Source organism: Neophocaena asiaeorientalis, unplaced genomic scaffold, assembly GCF_003031525.2.
Source record: "Neophocaena asiaeorientalis asiaeorientalis breed wild unplaced genomic scaffold, Neophocaena_asiaeorientalis_V1.1 scaffold51, whole genome shotgun sequence".
NCBI classification, from domain to species: Eukaryota; Metazoa; Chordata; class Mammalia; order Artiodactyla; family Phocoenidae; genus Neophocaena; species Neophocaena asiaeorientalis.
The window spans coordinates 1,399,297-1,411,990 of NW_020173335.1; the positions used below are offsets into that span (position 1 = coordinate 1,399,297).

At 38.1% G+C, this 12,694-nt stretch overlaps 1 pseudogene; it reads right to left on the reverse strand.

Moving 5' to 3' along the window:
* Positions 1–9,595: 9,595 nt before the first annotated feature.
* LOC112400412 (ubiquitin-conjugating enzyme E2 K pseudogene) overlaps positions 9,596–12,694 on the reverse strand; it is a 44,565-nt pseudogene continuing 41,466 nt past the window's right edge.

The following is a 12,694-nucleotide window of genomic DNA, read 5'->3' on the forward strand; positions in this document are numbered from 1 at the left end:
TTAGTATTTTGGAACTGGGGGGCTCTCTTAGCAGACTTCCTTCCTTCCTCCCTCCCTCCCTCCCTTCCTTCCATTTTTGCTTAACACTTTTGGTAAGATATAATTCACATACCATACAACTCACCCATTTAAGGTGTATATTCACAGATACGGGTAGCCATCACCACAGTCAATTTTAGAACATTTTTATCATCTTAAAAGAAACCCTAGGGGACTTCCCTGATGGTCCAGTGGTAAAGAATCTGCCTTACAATGCAGGGGACGTGGGTTTGATCCCTGATCAGGGAACTAAGATCCCACATGCTGCGGGGCAACTAAGCCTGCAAGCCACAACTGCTGAGGTTGTGCACCTCAACTAGAGAGCCTGCGTGCTGCAAACTACAGAGCCCATGCTCTCTGGAACCCGTGTGCTGCAACTATAGAGCCCACGCACCCTGGAGCCTGCACGCCACAAGTAGAGAAGAAAACCTGCACGCCACAGCTAGAGAGAAGCCTGCGCACCACAACGAAGAGCCCTCACGCCGCAAGGAAAGATCCCATATGCCTCAACGAAGATCCCCCGTGCCGCAACTAAGACCCGACACAGCCAAAAATAAATAAAATAAATAAATAAATAATAAATCTTAAAAAATAAAAAAGAAACTCTATACCCTTTAATAGCACTACCCAATCCTATCATCCCCTCTAACCCTAAGCAACCACTCATTTCTGTCTCTATGCCTATTCTGGACATTTCAAATAAATGGAATCATATAACATGTAATCTTTTGTGACTGGCTTCTTTCACTTAGCATAATTTTTCAAGGTTCATCTGTGTTGTTGCACACATCAGTACTTCATTCCTTGTTGTGGCTGAATACTACTCCATTGTATGTATATACTACATTTTGTTTATCCATTCCTTAGTTGTTGGACTTTTGTGTAGTTTCCCTTTTGGTTAAGAATAATGCTGTGATGAACATTCATGTACAAACTCTTGTGTGGACATATGTTTTCATTTCTTTTGGGAATAGAATTGCTGGGTCATATGATAACTCTATGTTTAACTTTTTGAGGAACTGCCAAACCGTTTTCCAAAGTGGCTACACCATTTTATAATCCCCCCAGCAATGTATAAGGATTTCAATTTCTCTGCGTGCTTGCCAAGAATTGTTATTATCTATCTTTTTTATTATTGCCATCCTAGTGGGAGTAAAGAAGTATTTCATTATGGTTGATTTTGATTTGCAATTCTCTGATGACTAATGATATTGAGCATCTTTTCATGTGCTTATTGGTCATTTATATATCTTCTTTGGAGAAATGACTATTCATATCCTTTGCCCATTTTTAAGTTGGGCTGTCTTTTATTGCTGAGCTGTAAGTGTTCTTTATTTATTCTAGATAGTAGTCTCTTATCACGTTTATGATTTGCAAACATATTCTTACACTTTGTGGACTGTCTTTTCACTTTATCGGTCATATCCTTTGAAGCACAAAAGTTTTTAGTTTTGATGAAGTATGGTTTATTTTTTTCTTTGTTGCTTGTTTTCTTGATAACATTTCTAAGGAAACATTGCCTAGCACAACAACATGAAAATTTACTCCTATGTTTTCTTCTATGAGTTTTATAGTTTTAGCTCTTCTACTTCTATGTTCCATTTTGAGTTGATTTTTGTATATGGTATCAGAAATGTCTTCAACTTCATTCTTTTGCATGTCACTATCCAGTTGTCCCAGCATAATTTGTTTAAATGACTATTCTTTCCCCAGTGAATAGTCTTGGCACTCTTGTTGCAAGTTAATTGAAAATTAATTAAATTTATTTCTGGACTCTCAGTTCTGTTCCATCGATCTATATGTGTGTCCTTATGTCAATATCACACTATTTTGGTTTGTATTGCTCTGTAGTAAGTTTTGAAATCGGAAAGTGTGAAATTGGAAAGTGTGAGTTTTGAACTTTGTTCTTTTATTTCTTTCTTTTCCCAGCTTTACTGAGATAATTGACATATAACATTATACAAGTTTAAGGTATATAATGTGATGATTTGATACATGTATATATTGTGAAGTGTTTACCACAGTAAGGTTAGTTAACACATCCTTCACCTCACATAATTACCATTTTGTTGCTTTTATGGTGAGAACGTTAAAGCCCTTTCTCACAGCAACTTTCTTTCTTTTTTTTACATCTTTATTGGAGTATAATTGCTTTACGATGATGTGTTAGTTTCTGCTTTATAACAAAGTGAATCAGCTATACATACACATGTATCCCCATATCCCCTCCCTCTTGCGTTTCCCTCTCACCCTCCCTATCCCACCACTCCAGGTGGTCACAAAGCACCGAGCCGAGCTGATCTCCCTGTGCCATGTGGCTGCTTCCCACTAGCTATCTATTTTACATTTGGTAGTGTATATATGTCCATGCCACTCTCTCACTTTGTCCCAGCTTACCCTTCCCCCTCCCTGTGTCCTCAAGTCCATTCTCTACGTCTGTGTAGAGAATGTCCTGCCCCTAGGTTCCTCATGTCCTTTTTTTTTTTTTTTAGATTCCATATATATGTGTTAGCATATGGTATTTTTCTCTTTCTGACTTACTTCACTCTGTATGACAGACTCTAGGTCCATCCACCTCACTATAAATAACTCAATTTTGTTTCTTTTTATGGCTGAGTAATATTCTGTTGTACATATGTGCCACATCTTCTTTATCCATTCATCTGTTGATGGACAATTAGGTTGCTTCCATGTCCTGGCTGTTGTAAATGGAGCTGCAATGAACATTGTGGTACGTGCAACTTTCAAGTATATAGTACAGTACTGTTAACTATAGTCATCATGCTGCACATTAGATTCCTGGAACTCACTCACCTTATAACTGAAAGTTGGACTAACATATCCCCTTTTCCCCCACCACGCAGCCCTTGGCAACCACCATTCTATTCTCTGTTTCTATGAGTTTGATGTTTTTAGATTCCACATATAAATGAGATCATACAGTATTGGTCTTTTTCTGTCTGACTTATTTCACTTAGCATAATGCCCTCAAGGTCCATCCATGTTGTCACAAATGGCAGGATTTCCTTCTTTTTTATGACTGAATAATACACACACACATACACACACACACACACACACACACACACACACACACACACACACACACCCCACATTTTCCTTATCTGTTCATCCCTTGATGGACACTTAGGTTGTTGCCATGTCTTGGCTATTATAAATAATGCTACAGTAAACATGGGAGTGCTGATATCTCTTTGAGATAGTGATTTCACTCCTTTAAATATGTACCCAGAAGTGGGATTGCTGGATCATATGGTAGTTCAGATTTTAATTTTTTGAGGAACTTTCATATTGTTTTCCCATAGTGGCTATACCAGTTTACATTCCTGCCAACAGTGCACCATGGTTCCCTTTTCTCCACATCCTGGACAGCATTTGTTATCTCTTTTTTTGATAATAGCCATTCTAACAGGTGGGAGGTGATATCTCATTGTGGTTTTGATTTGCATTTCCCTGATGACATTGAATGCCTTTTCATGTACTTGTTGGCCATTTATATGTCTTCTTTAGAAAAATGTTTATTCGAGTCCTCCGCCCATTTTTTAATCAGACTGTTTGTATTGAGTTGTATTAGTTCCTTAAACATTTTGGATATTAACCCCTTATCCAATATATGGTTTACAAATATTTTCTCCCATTCCATAGTTTTCCTTTTCATTTTGTTGATTATTTCTTTAGCTGTACAGAAGGTTTTTAGTTTGGTGTAGTCCCACTTGTTTATTTTTGCTTTTGTTGCTTGTGCTTTTGGTGTCATATCCAAAAAATCATTGCCAAGACTCAGGTCAAGGAGCCTTTCCCCTATATTTTCTTCTAGGAGTTTTACAGTTTTAGGTCTTAAGTTTAATTCTTTTTTTTTTTAATTAAAAAAAATTTATTTATTTATTTATTTTTGGCTGCGATGGGTCTTCATTGCTGTGCGTGGGCTTTCTCTAGTTGTGGCAAGCAGGGGCTACTCTTTGTTGTGGTGTGCTGGCTTCTCATTGTAGTGGCTCCTTTTGTTGCAGAGCACGGGCTCTAGGCACGCAGGCTTCAGTAGTTGTGGCACGTGGGCTCAGTAGTTGTGGCTCCCAGGCTCTAGAGCACAGGCTCAGTAGTTGTGGCGCACAGGTTTAGTTGCTCTGCGGCATGTGGGATCTTCCTGGACCAGGGCTCGAACCCGTGTCCCCTGCATTGGCAGGCAATTCTTAAGTTTAATTCTTTTTGAGTTAATTTTTGTGAGTGGTATAAGATAGGGGTTCAGTTTTTCTTTTGCATGTGGATATCCAGTTTTCCCAACACCATTTATTGAAGAAACTATCAGTAAATATAAACGATTTTTCCCATTGAGTTTTCTTGGCTCCCTTGTCAGAGATCAATATTAGTTGACCATATATGCATGGGTTTTTGATTTTCTGGGCTTTTGATTTCCATTGGTCTGTAGGTCTGTTTTTATGCCACTACCATATTGTTTTGATTACTATTGTTCTTCTTTTTCAAGATTGTTTTGGCTATTCTGGTTCCCTTGAGTTTCTGTACGAATTTTAGGATCAGCTTGTCAATTTTTGCAAAAAAGCCAGCTGTGATTTTGATAGGGATTGCATTGAATTTGTAGGTTAATTTGTACAAATCAGTATTGCCATTTGTATTAGTTTTCTATTGCTGCTGTAACAAGCACCACGAACTTGGTGGCTTAAAACAACACATATTTAATATCTTATAGTTCTGGTAGTCAGAAATCTGAAATGGGTCTTTCTGGGCAAAACTCAAGTTGTTGGCAGAGCTTTGTTCCATCTGGAGGTTCTAGGGGAAAATCTCTTTCCATGCCTTTTTCCAGCTTCTAGAAGCCACATCTACATTTTGTGTCTCATGGCTCCTTCCTCCATTTTCATAGCCTATCACTCCAACCTCTGCTTCCATTGTCACATTTTCTCTCTCTGACTTTAAGCCCCTTGCCTCCCTCTATTTTTAAAAATTAATTAATTAATTAATTTTTGGCTGCGTTGGGTCTTTGTTGCTGCATGTGGGCTTTGTCTAGTTGCGGTGAGCGGGGATACTCTTCATTGCAGTGTGCATGCTTCTCATTGTGGTGGCTTCTCTTGTCGCAGAGCACAGGCTCCAGGGCCTGCGGGCTTCAGTAGTTGCAGCCAGTGGGCTCAGTATTTGTGGCTCATGGGCTCTAGGGCATGCGGGCTTCAGTAGTTATGGCACATGGGCTCAGTAGTTGCGGCTTACCGGCTCTAGAGAGCAGGCTCAGTAGTTGTGATGCATGGGCTTAGTTGCTCCCTGGCATGTGGGATCTTGCTGGACCAGGGCTCAAACCTGTGTCCCCTGCATTGACAGGCGGATTCTTAACCACTGCTCCACCAGGTCCCCTTGCCTCCCTCTTATAAAGGACCCTGTGATTACATTGGGCTCATTCATATAATCCAGGGAATCTCTATATCGCAAGAACCTTGATTTAATTACATCTGCAAAGTCTCTTTTGCCAAGTTCAGAGAATCAGGACGAGGACTTTCTTTTGGGGGGGGCATTATTTTGTCTATCATACCATTTTAACAATATCTTGGGGTATTTTCCTATTTATTACATTCTCTTTAATTTCTTTCAACAATATTTTGTAGTTTTCTAAGTACAAATTCTCTACTTGCTTGGTTGATACTCCTAAGTATTCATTTATATACTGTCATAAATGGAATTGTTTTCTGAATTTCATTTCCAGACAGTTCATTTCTACTGTATTTAAATACAATTGATTTTCACATATTGATCTTGTACCTCTTTGTTGAGCTCATTTATCAGTTCTGTCAATAGAGATAATTTTTCTTCTTCCTTTCCAATCTGGAACCTGTGGTCCTTATTTTTGCAAGTCACAAAACTCAGTGTTGTTTGTGCCATAGAATGTACTGGACTAAGGGAGATTTCCTGCTTTTCATTGAACTTGGAAAGGCTTTTTAATGTGCTATTAAATTATGTTATTAGAGAATGCAATCCTAGGGAAGCAAGAGTGAAAGTAAAGGGAGTGAGACAGGAAATGAGGGAGAAGTAATATAAAGGTGTGTATAGAGCCGGTTACCATTTGGTATCAAGTGGCAACTGATTGCTCAATCTCCCTGAATTGCCTTATAGAAAAGGGGTGGAGAATATCCTCTGGCTCCCATTTTGCATTTAACAAGTTCAGAACTGGGAAATATTTTGCTATTAAAGGTATATTTTGCGTATTCTTCTCTAACTTTAGCCATTATTGATTTTACAGTTTGGGTTGTAGGGATTGTAGGATTATAGGAATTTCGCTATTGCTGTTGCTGTTCTGCATAGCCTCCGAACTTAAATACCTTAAATTCCCTGGGTATGTGATGTGGTTTTTTTCAGTTACAAGATGAGAAAAAGGGATTGGCCATAGTTCATAGCCTTGTTATAATCTGTGACAACACTTAATGGCTGGAAGCATAAAATAAAGTAAGAACAAAGATTAAGTACATTTAAGAAAAATGCTTTTTTCTTTTTCGGTATCATATTCTTTTTTCTTTCCTATTATTTTTCTGTACTATTTATTTTCTATTTTCAAGATAGGTTTTGGGAGCATAAGGAGTTGTAGTATAGCAAAATAGCTAATTGTAAGATATAATAAAATACTTGCTCTTCCTCTTTCCTCTTCTCTCTAGTCTCTGAACCCTTAACCTTTTCTCTCTTCTGCCTTACTTTCCTGAAAAATTCAGTCCAAACCTTCGTGAAGCAAGAGAGGAAAGGAAGTTAGACAGGGAAAGAGGGAACGAAGCAGCACCAAGTGGCAGCAGCCTAAAAGGGAGTGTTAGAGCCCAGCAACTTAGATGTTCCATAGATTATTTGGGAATCCAAAAACGTCAGACTCATAGAACCGGAGAGTAGAATGGTGGTTGCCAGGGGCTAGAGAGTGAGGGAGCAGGGAGATGTTGGTCAAGGGGTACAAACTTTCAGTTGTAAGATGAATGAGTTTTAAGGATCTAATATATAGCATAATGATTATAGTTAATAATACTGTATTGTATACTGGAATTTGCTAAGAGAGTAGATCTTAAGTGTCCTTACCATACATACACATACACACACAGACACAAATGGTACTATGTGAAGTGATGGATATGTTAATTAACTTGATTGTGGTAAGCATTTCACGATGTATATGTATATTAGATCATCACATTGTATAACTTAAAAAATCATGTTGTACAACCTAAATATATACAATTTTTATTTGTCAATCATACTTCAATGAAGTTGGAAAAAAATTAGAAAATATTCCCCCTTCCAAAAAATTATTTGAATTGTACTTGCACCTATTTTGCAAGTTTGAGATTATTTCAAAATAAAAGGAATATATAACGATATTTAATCTCATATGAACTTTATTTAATAATGAGTGCTTCCATATTACCTATTTACTTTTAGCTGTTTAAGAGAATATTTTTTGTTTCTTAGCTTAACATTAAAGTTAAAGTTATTTGGATAATTGAGTCATTTTTAATATTTTAGTTTTTTTTGAAGACCACAGAAAAAAGCAATTGCCTTTTTTTCTATGTTTGGGAAATAAATCTACCTGTAGAAAAATAGGAAAAAAGCAAAAACAACCAACCAGAACAGCAGAAGGTGACAGTAGGAAATGTACCAGAAAAAGAAAGAGATTATCACATTAAATGTAAATGAGGTAAATTTTTGAAATGAAAAAGTGTACTTTTCAGTTTCCTGGGCATTGGGGATGTTGAATTGTAGTTAGATGCATAAACCCTGAGGGGCTAATATGCATAAAAGTCATAGGCAAGGTATAGCTGCCTCCAAGAGCAAAGTATATAATGCTTGATCCTTAGTAACTTCTCAGTTCTTTCTCTCTCATTTGTCAAACTACAGGACAATTAAATATACCCTGATAATATAGGCAAATAGTAAACTGGGTAGAGGTGTTTGATATTTAAAATAATCCAAATATTACTAATATTACCAAGCCACCTGCCACTAAAAAAAAAAATAATTCTAACCGACAATGGAACAAAACTGTCCACATTTTCACACAATTCCACCCTTCAAAAATATAAAGAAAACTACATGGTTTTAGCTATTTAATATAAATAAGAAAAATCTTGTTTCCTTTGGCATCTTTAGAAAGTAACTAAACTACAACAAAAGGAGGTGATTGTATAAAGAAATTTATACTGAAGCAAGCATATAGGGGAAAAACCCAGCAACTTGTGTTTAGTATGCAATAAAATCAACTACAAGAGTTTATTATTCATTAGGAAAGCCTTACAAGTTTTTGGAAGAACCGCCACATCTTAACATTACAGTATATTTAATAATGGTTCTTTTATTGCTTCTAAGATTATTGAGAAGTCAAATGAAGTTATGCTGAATTTATGGTTCAAAACTATTTTCCAAACACTTCACTATTATAATTTAGGATAAGTAACGCTTGAAGAAAGCAAGCCTTTTATAATATGACTTTCAATATACAGCCTTACTTTAATTCATTCTGATTCCATTACATTTTTGTTATTTTTCCATTGGCCCTGAATATTTAATAAGAACTGTGTTTCTATGTATAGAACAGCCTACACAAATCCATTTCACCCTTCATAAAATGGTCACATTAGTGTTTGAGCTTGCAAAACTAATAATTTTCAAACTTTTGAACTTAGAATGAAATGTTTAGAAAGTCTGACTATGTACAAGAGAAGGTAAAGTTTTCAATTCTCATATTATCAGAAACATCATAAAGAAAGCTGGATTTATAACGCACTTCTATTCCTATGTGCATTTGAAGTATGTAGAGTAAAATACCAACACGGCTTTCATGTGTCAATAGGGGGAAATGCAAGCAATAGTGACTTTTAAAGGATCCAGGGGGCTTCCCTGGTGGCGCAGTGGTTGTGGGTCTGCCTGCCGATGCAGGGGACACGGGTTCGTGCCCCGGTCCGGGAAGATCCCACATGCCGTGGAGCGGCTGGGCCTGTGAGCCATGGCTGCTGGGCCTGCGCGTCCGGAGCCTGTGCTCCGCAACGGGAGAGGCCACAACAGTGAGAGGCCCGCGTACCGCAAAAAAAAACAAACAAAAAAACCTGCAAACAGTTGTACCTAAGAAGTTAGGTACAAGCATGCAAGTAAATTCACAGCCACAGAGGATCCATGTTAAAAACAGTTAAGGTAGCTGTGATGCAACACCAATAATTTGAATGGCTCTGACACACTCAAAATATTATCTTATTCAACGAAATCCTGAAGCAAACTCTTGCTAGTCTTGGTACATTGCTAAACACTAAAGTAATATGTTCTTTCCATGGTTTTACCTTAGCTCAAAGAATTTTTACACTATTAAATAAGAAAAAAAAATATTTCCCCTTTTTAAATTTACAGACGTTTAATTAGCTTTATTTACAGAGCAGGGATTTTTTCAGTCTCCAGTGGTGCCTAGGAAACATCATTAGGCAAGAATGCCAGTTTAAAAGAAATCTATGCAGAATCCTAAAAATAACAGATGTTGATGCTCCTCAAGAAGGGGCAAGCTTGACTATATCAGCAGCTCTATGTCTCAGTTACTACTCAGAAGCAATTCTGTTGCAGTCTCTACATCTCATGATTCTGAAGACAAGGCCACTATTACCGCATTCCTATCAAAGCCCATAGCACATAGATTTTCTGTTTTTTTGGTGTATTCTGGACTAGAAACTGGTGCTCCAGCATACACATGTGCCCCAAGTCGAGGTGTCTATTTGAACATTTCGGAATTTTGTTTGTACTGATTTGCTACCACTGCATCTTGTGGATCATCTGGTTCTGCAGCTGCAGTAGTGCTTGCAATGACAATAATACCGTGCGGAGAGTCATTGCTGCTGCCCATTGATCTTTCAGGATATCGGAACAAATAGCTCCTGTGATGGAACCAATATTAGGATGCCATATTTTAGTGATAAACTGGATCTTAGGGGGATTAAATGGATATGTTTCAGGTATTTTAATCTCTAGTTGATATCTTCCTCCTTCATATGGTGTGTCTGGAGGTCCTGCTATTTCTCCTCTTAATTCTGTAAAATTCTCATCTACAAGATCTACTTTAATTTGATTTTTGCTCGTAAAGATCCTGATTTGATTAAAAGGATGTTAATATCAACAGCTCTCTGTGGTTGATGAGAGACTGTTGCCTAATTTGTCATCTTTGTACATTTCTTCTCAATTCTTGTAGAAGAGCAAGGGGATAGGATTAGGACTGCCTCTGTTCCCGACAAATATTAATAGACTGTAAGCTCTTATCCCCATAATCATACCCTTGATTTTGTCGTCACCTAAACCTGCACCTTCTCCAAACTCCAAGTTTCTCAGATTTCCAACCTCCATGGATTAAATAAATTCCCTTTGGTACTCCAAACCCAGTTATTAGCTGGCTTCATCAAAACCAATATTTTAGTTTTATTTTATGTTCATTTAAAGGTTAAATGAACCTTATCAATAGTACAAACATGTATAACTCATCATTTATTTTATTTATTAATTTTAAAAAATTTATTTATTTATTTGGTTGTGCTGGGTCTTAGTTGCGGCTCACCAGCTCCCTTGATGGCAGCATGTGGGTTCCTTAGTTGTGGCAGGTGGTCTCCTTAGTTGTGGCTCACAGGCTCCGTAGTTGTGGTATGCATGTAGGATCTAGTTCCCTGACCAGGGATCGAACCCGGGCCCCCTCCATTGGGAGCACAGAGTCTTAACCACTGTGCCACCAGGGAAGTCCCTCATCATCATTTATTTTAAATGATACTTGGTTATTATTCAAATGATAAGCTAAAGTTTTGAGTTTTTAAAAAATTATGTCTTTCTTGGTTGTATAAACTTATAGTCTTATGATTTTTAAAGCTTTGTAAATATTGTTAATTAGTATACCAATAATATATAACTTATTTTGCATAACAGTGGCAACAATAATAGTAATAGCTAATACATATATAGTGAACATTTACTATGCTAGCTTTGTGCTAAGTGTTTAACATGTTTTAACTTATTTCATTCTTACAATAATCTTTTTTTTTTTTTTTTTTTTTTTTTTTTTTTTTTTAGAAGCCCACAATAATCTTTTTGAGGTGTGTATTTTATTCCAATTTTACGGATGAAGACATGATTCCCACATAAGAATCTGTCCAAGGTCACACAACTAGTTAAGTGGCAGAGCTGAGGTTAGAACCAAGGCAGTCTGGTACCTGTGTCCAAAATCTTAATCATTATGCTATATTCAGTTATGCATAGTGAAAAATAAAATGAATAACTTAAGTCCAAAATAGTGATTGAGAAGGGCAAAACAAATCAATTAAGTGAAAACATTATATACTGAAATTATTTTTCCTTTCCTGTCCATAAATAAGAAAATTCAGGCATAGATTTTATATATAGACTATGACAGATCTTTATTGCTTTTAATAACACCCATTCTTGCCTTATACATTATATCACATCTTTAATGCATAGACTTAAAAAAAAAACTAGCTGCTGCTGTACTAGAACAATACATCTATTGTTGAGCCTAGTATATTAAATTAATATATCATGGATCTATTATATATTCCTTTTTTGTTTTTAATTTATTTTTTCCATATTGGGTCTTTGTTGCTGTGCGAGGGCCTTCTCTAGTTGCAGTGAGCAGGGGCTACCCTTCGCTGCGGTGCATGTGCTTCTCACTGCAGCGCATGTGCTTCTCACTGCAGCGGCCTCTCCCATTGCGGATCATAGGCTCCAGGCACGCAGGCCTCAGTAGTTGCGGCACACAGACCCAGCAGCTGTGACTCGCGCTCTCTAGAGCGCAGGCTGAGTAGTTGTGGCGCATGGGCTTCATTGCTCCGTGTCATGTGGGATCTTCCCGGATCAGGGCTTGAACCCATGTCCACTGCATTGGCAGGCGGATTCTTAACCACTGCCCCACCAGGGAAGTCCCTCATTTAAAAAAAAAAATTTATTTATTTATTTGACTGCCCTGGGTCTTAGTTGCGGCACACGGGAATTTTGTTGCCATGTGCAGGATCTTTTTAGTTGCAACATGTGGGATCTAGTTCCTTGACCAGGGATTGAACCCGGTCCCCTGCATTGGGAGCTCAGAGTCTTAGCCACCTGACCACCAGGGAAGTCCCCCTATTATGTATTCTTACAAGATTAACTTTTTCTCCAGTAGTATAAAATGGTTGAAATTAGTGATAGTTATTTTTATTTATTTTTTTGCGGTACGCGGGCCTCTCACTGTTGTGGCCTCTCCCATTGCGGAGCGCAGGCTCCGGACGCGCAGGCTCAGCGGCCATGGCTCATGGGCCCAGCCACTCCGCGGCATGTGGGATCTTCCCGGAACGGGGCACGAACCCGTGTCGCCTGCATTGGCAGGCGGACTCTCAACCACTGCGCCACCAGGGAAGCCCGATAGTTATAATTTAAATGAAGGAACTAATTCACTTTGCAGTACAGATAGAAAAACAGGGCTTCCCTGGTGGCGTGTGGTTAAGAATCCTCCTGCCAATTCAGGGTGCACAGGTTCGAGCTCTGGTCTGGGAAGATCCCACATGCCGCGGAGCAACTAAGCCCGTGCACCATAACTACTGAGCCTGCGCTCTAGGGCCCGTGAGCAGCATATACTGAGCCCACGTGCTGCAACTACTGAAGCCCA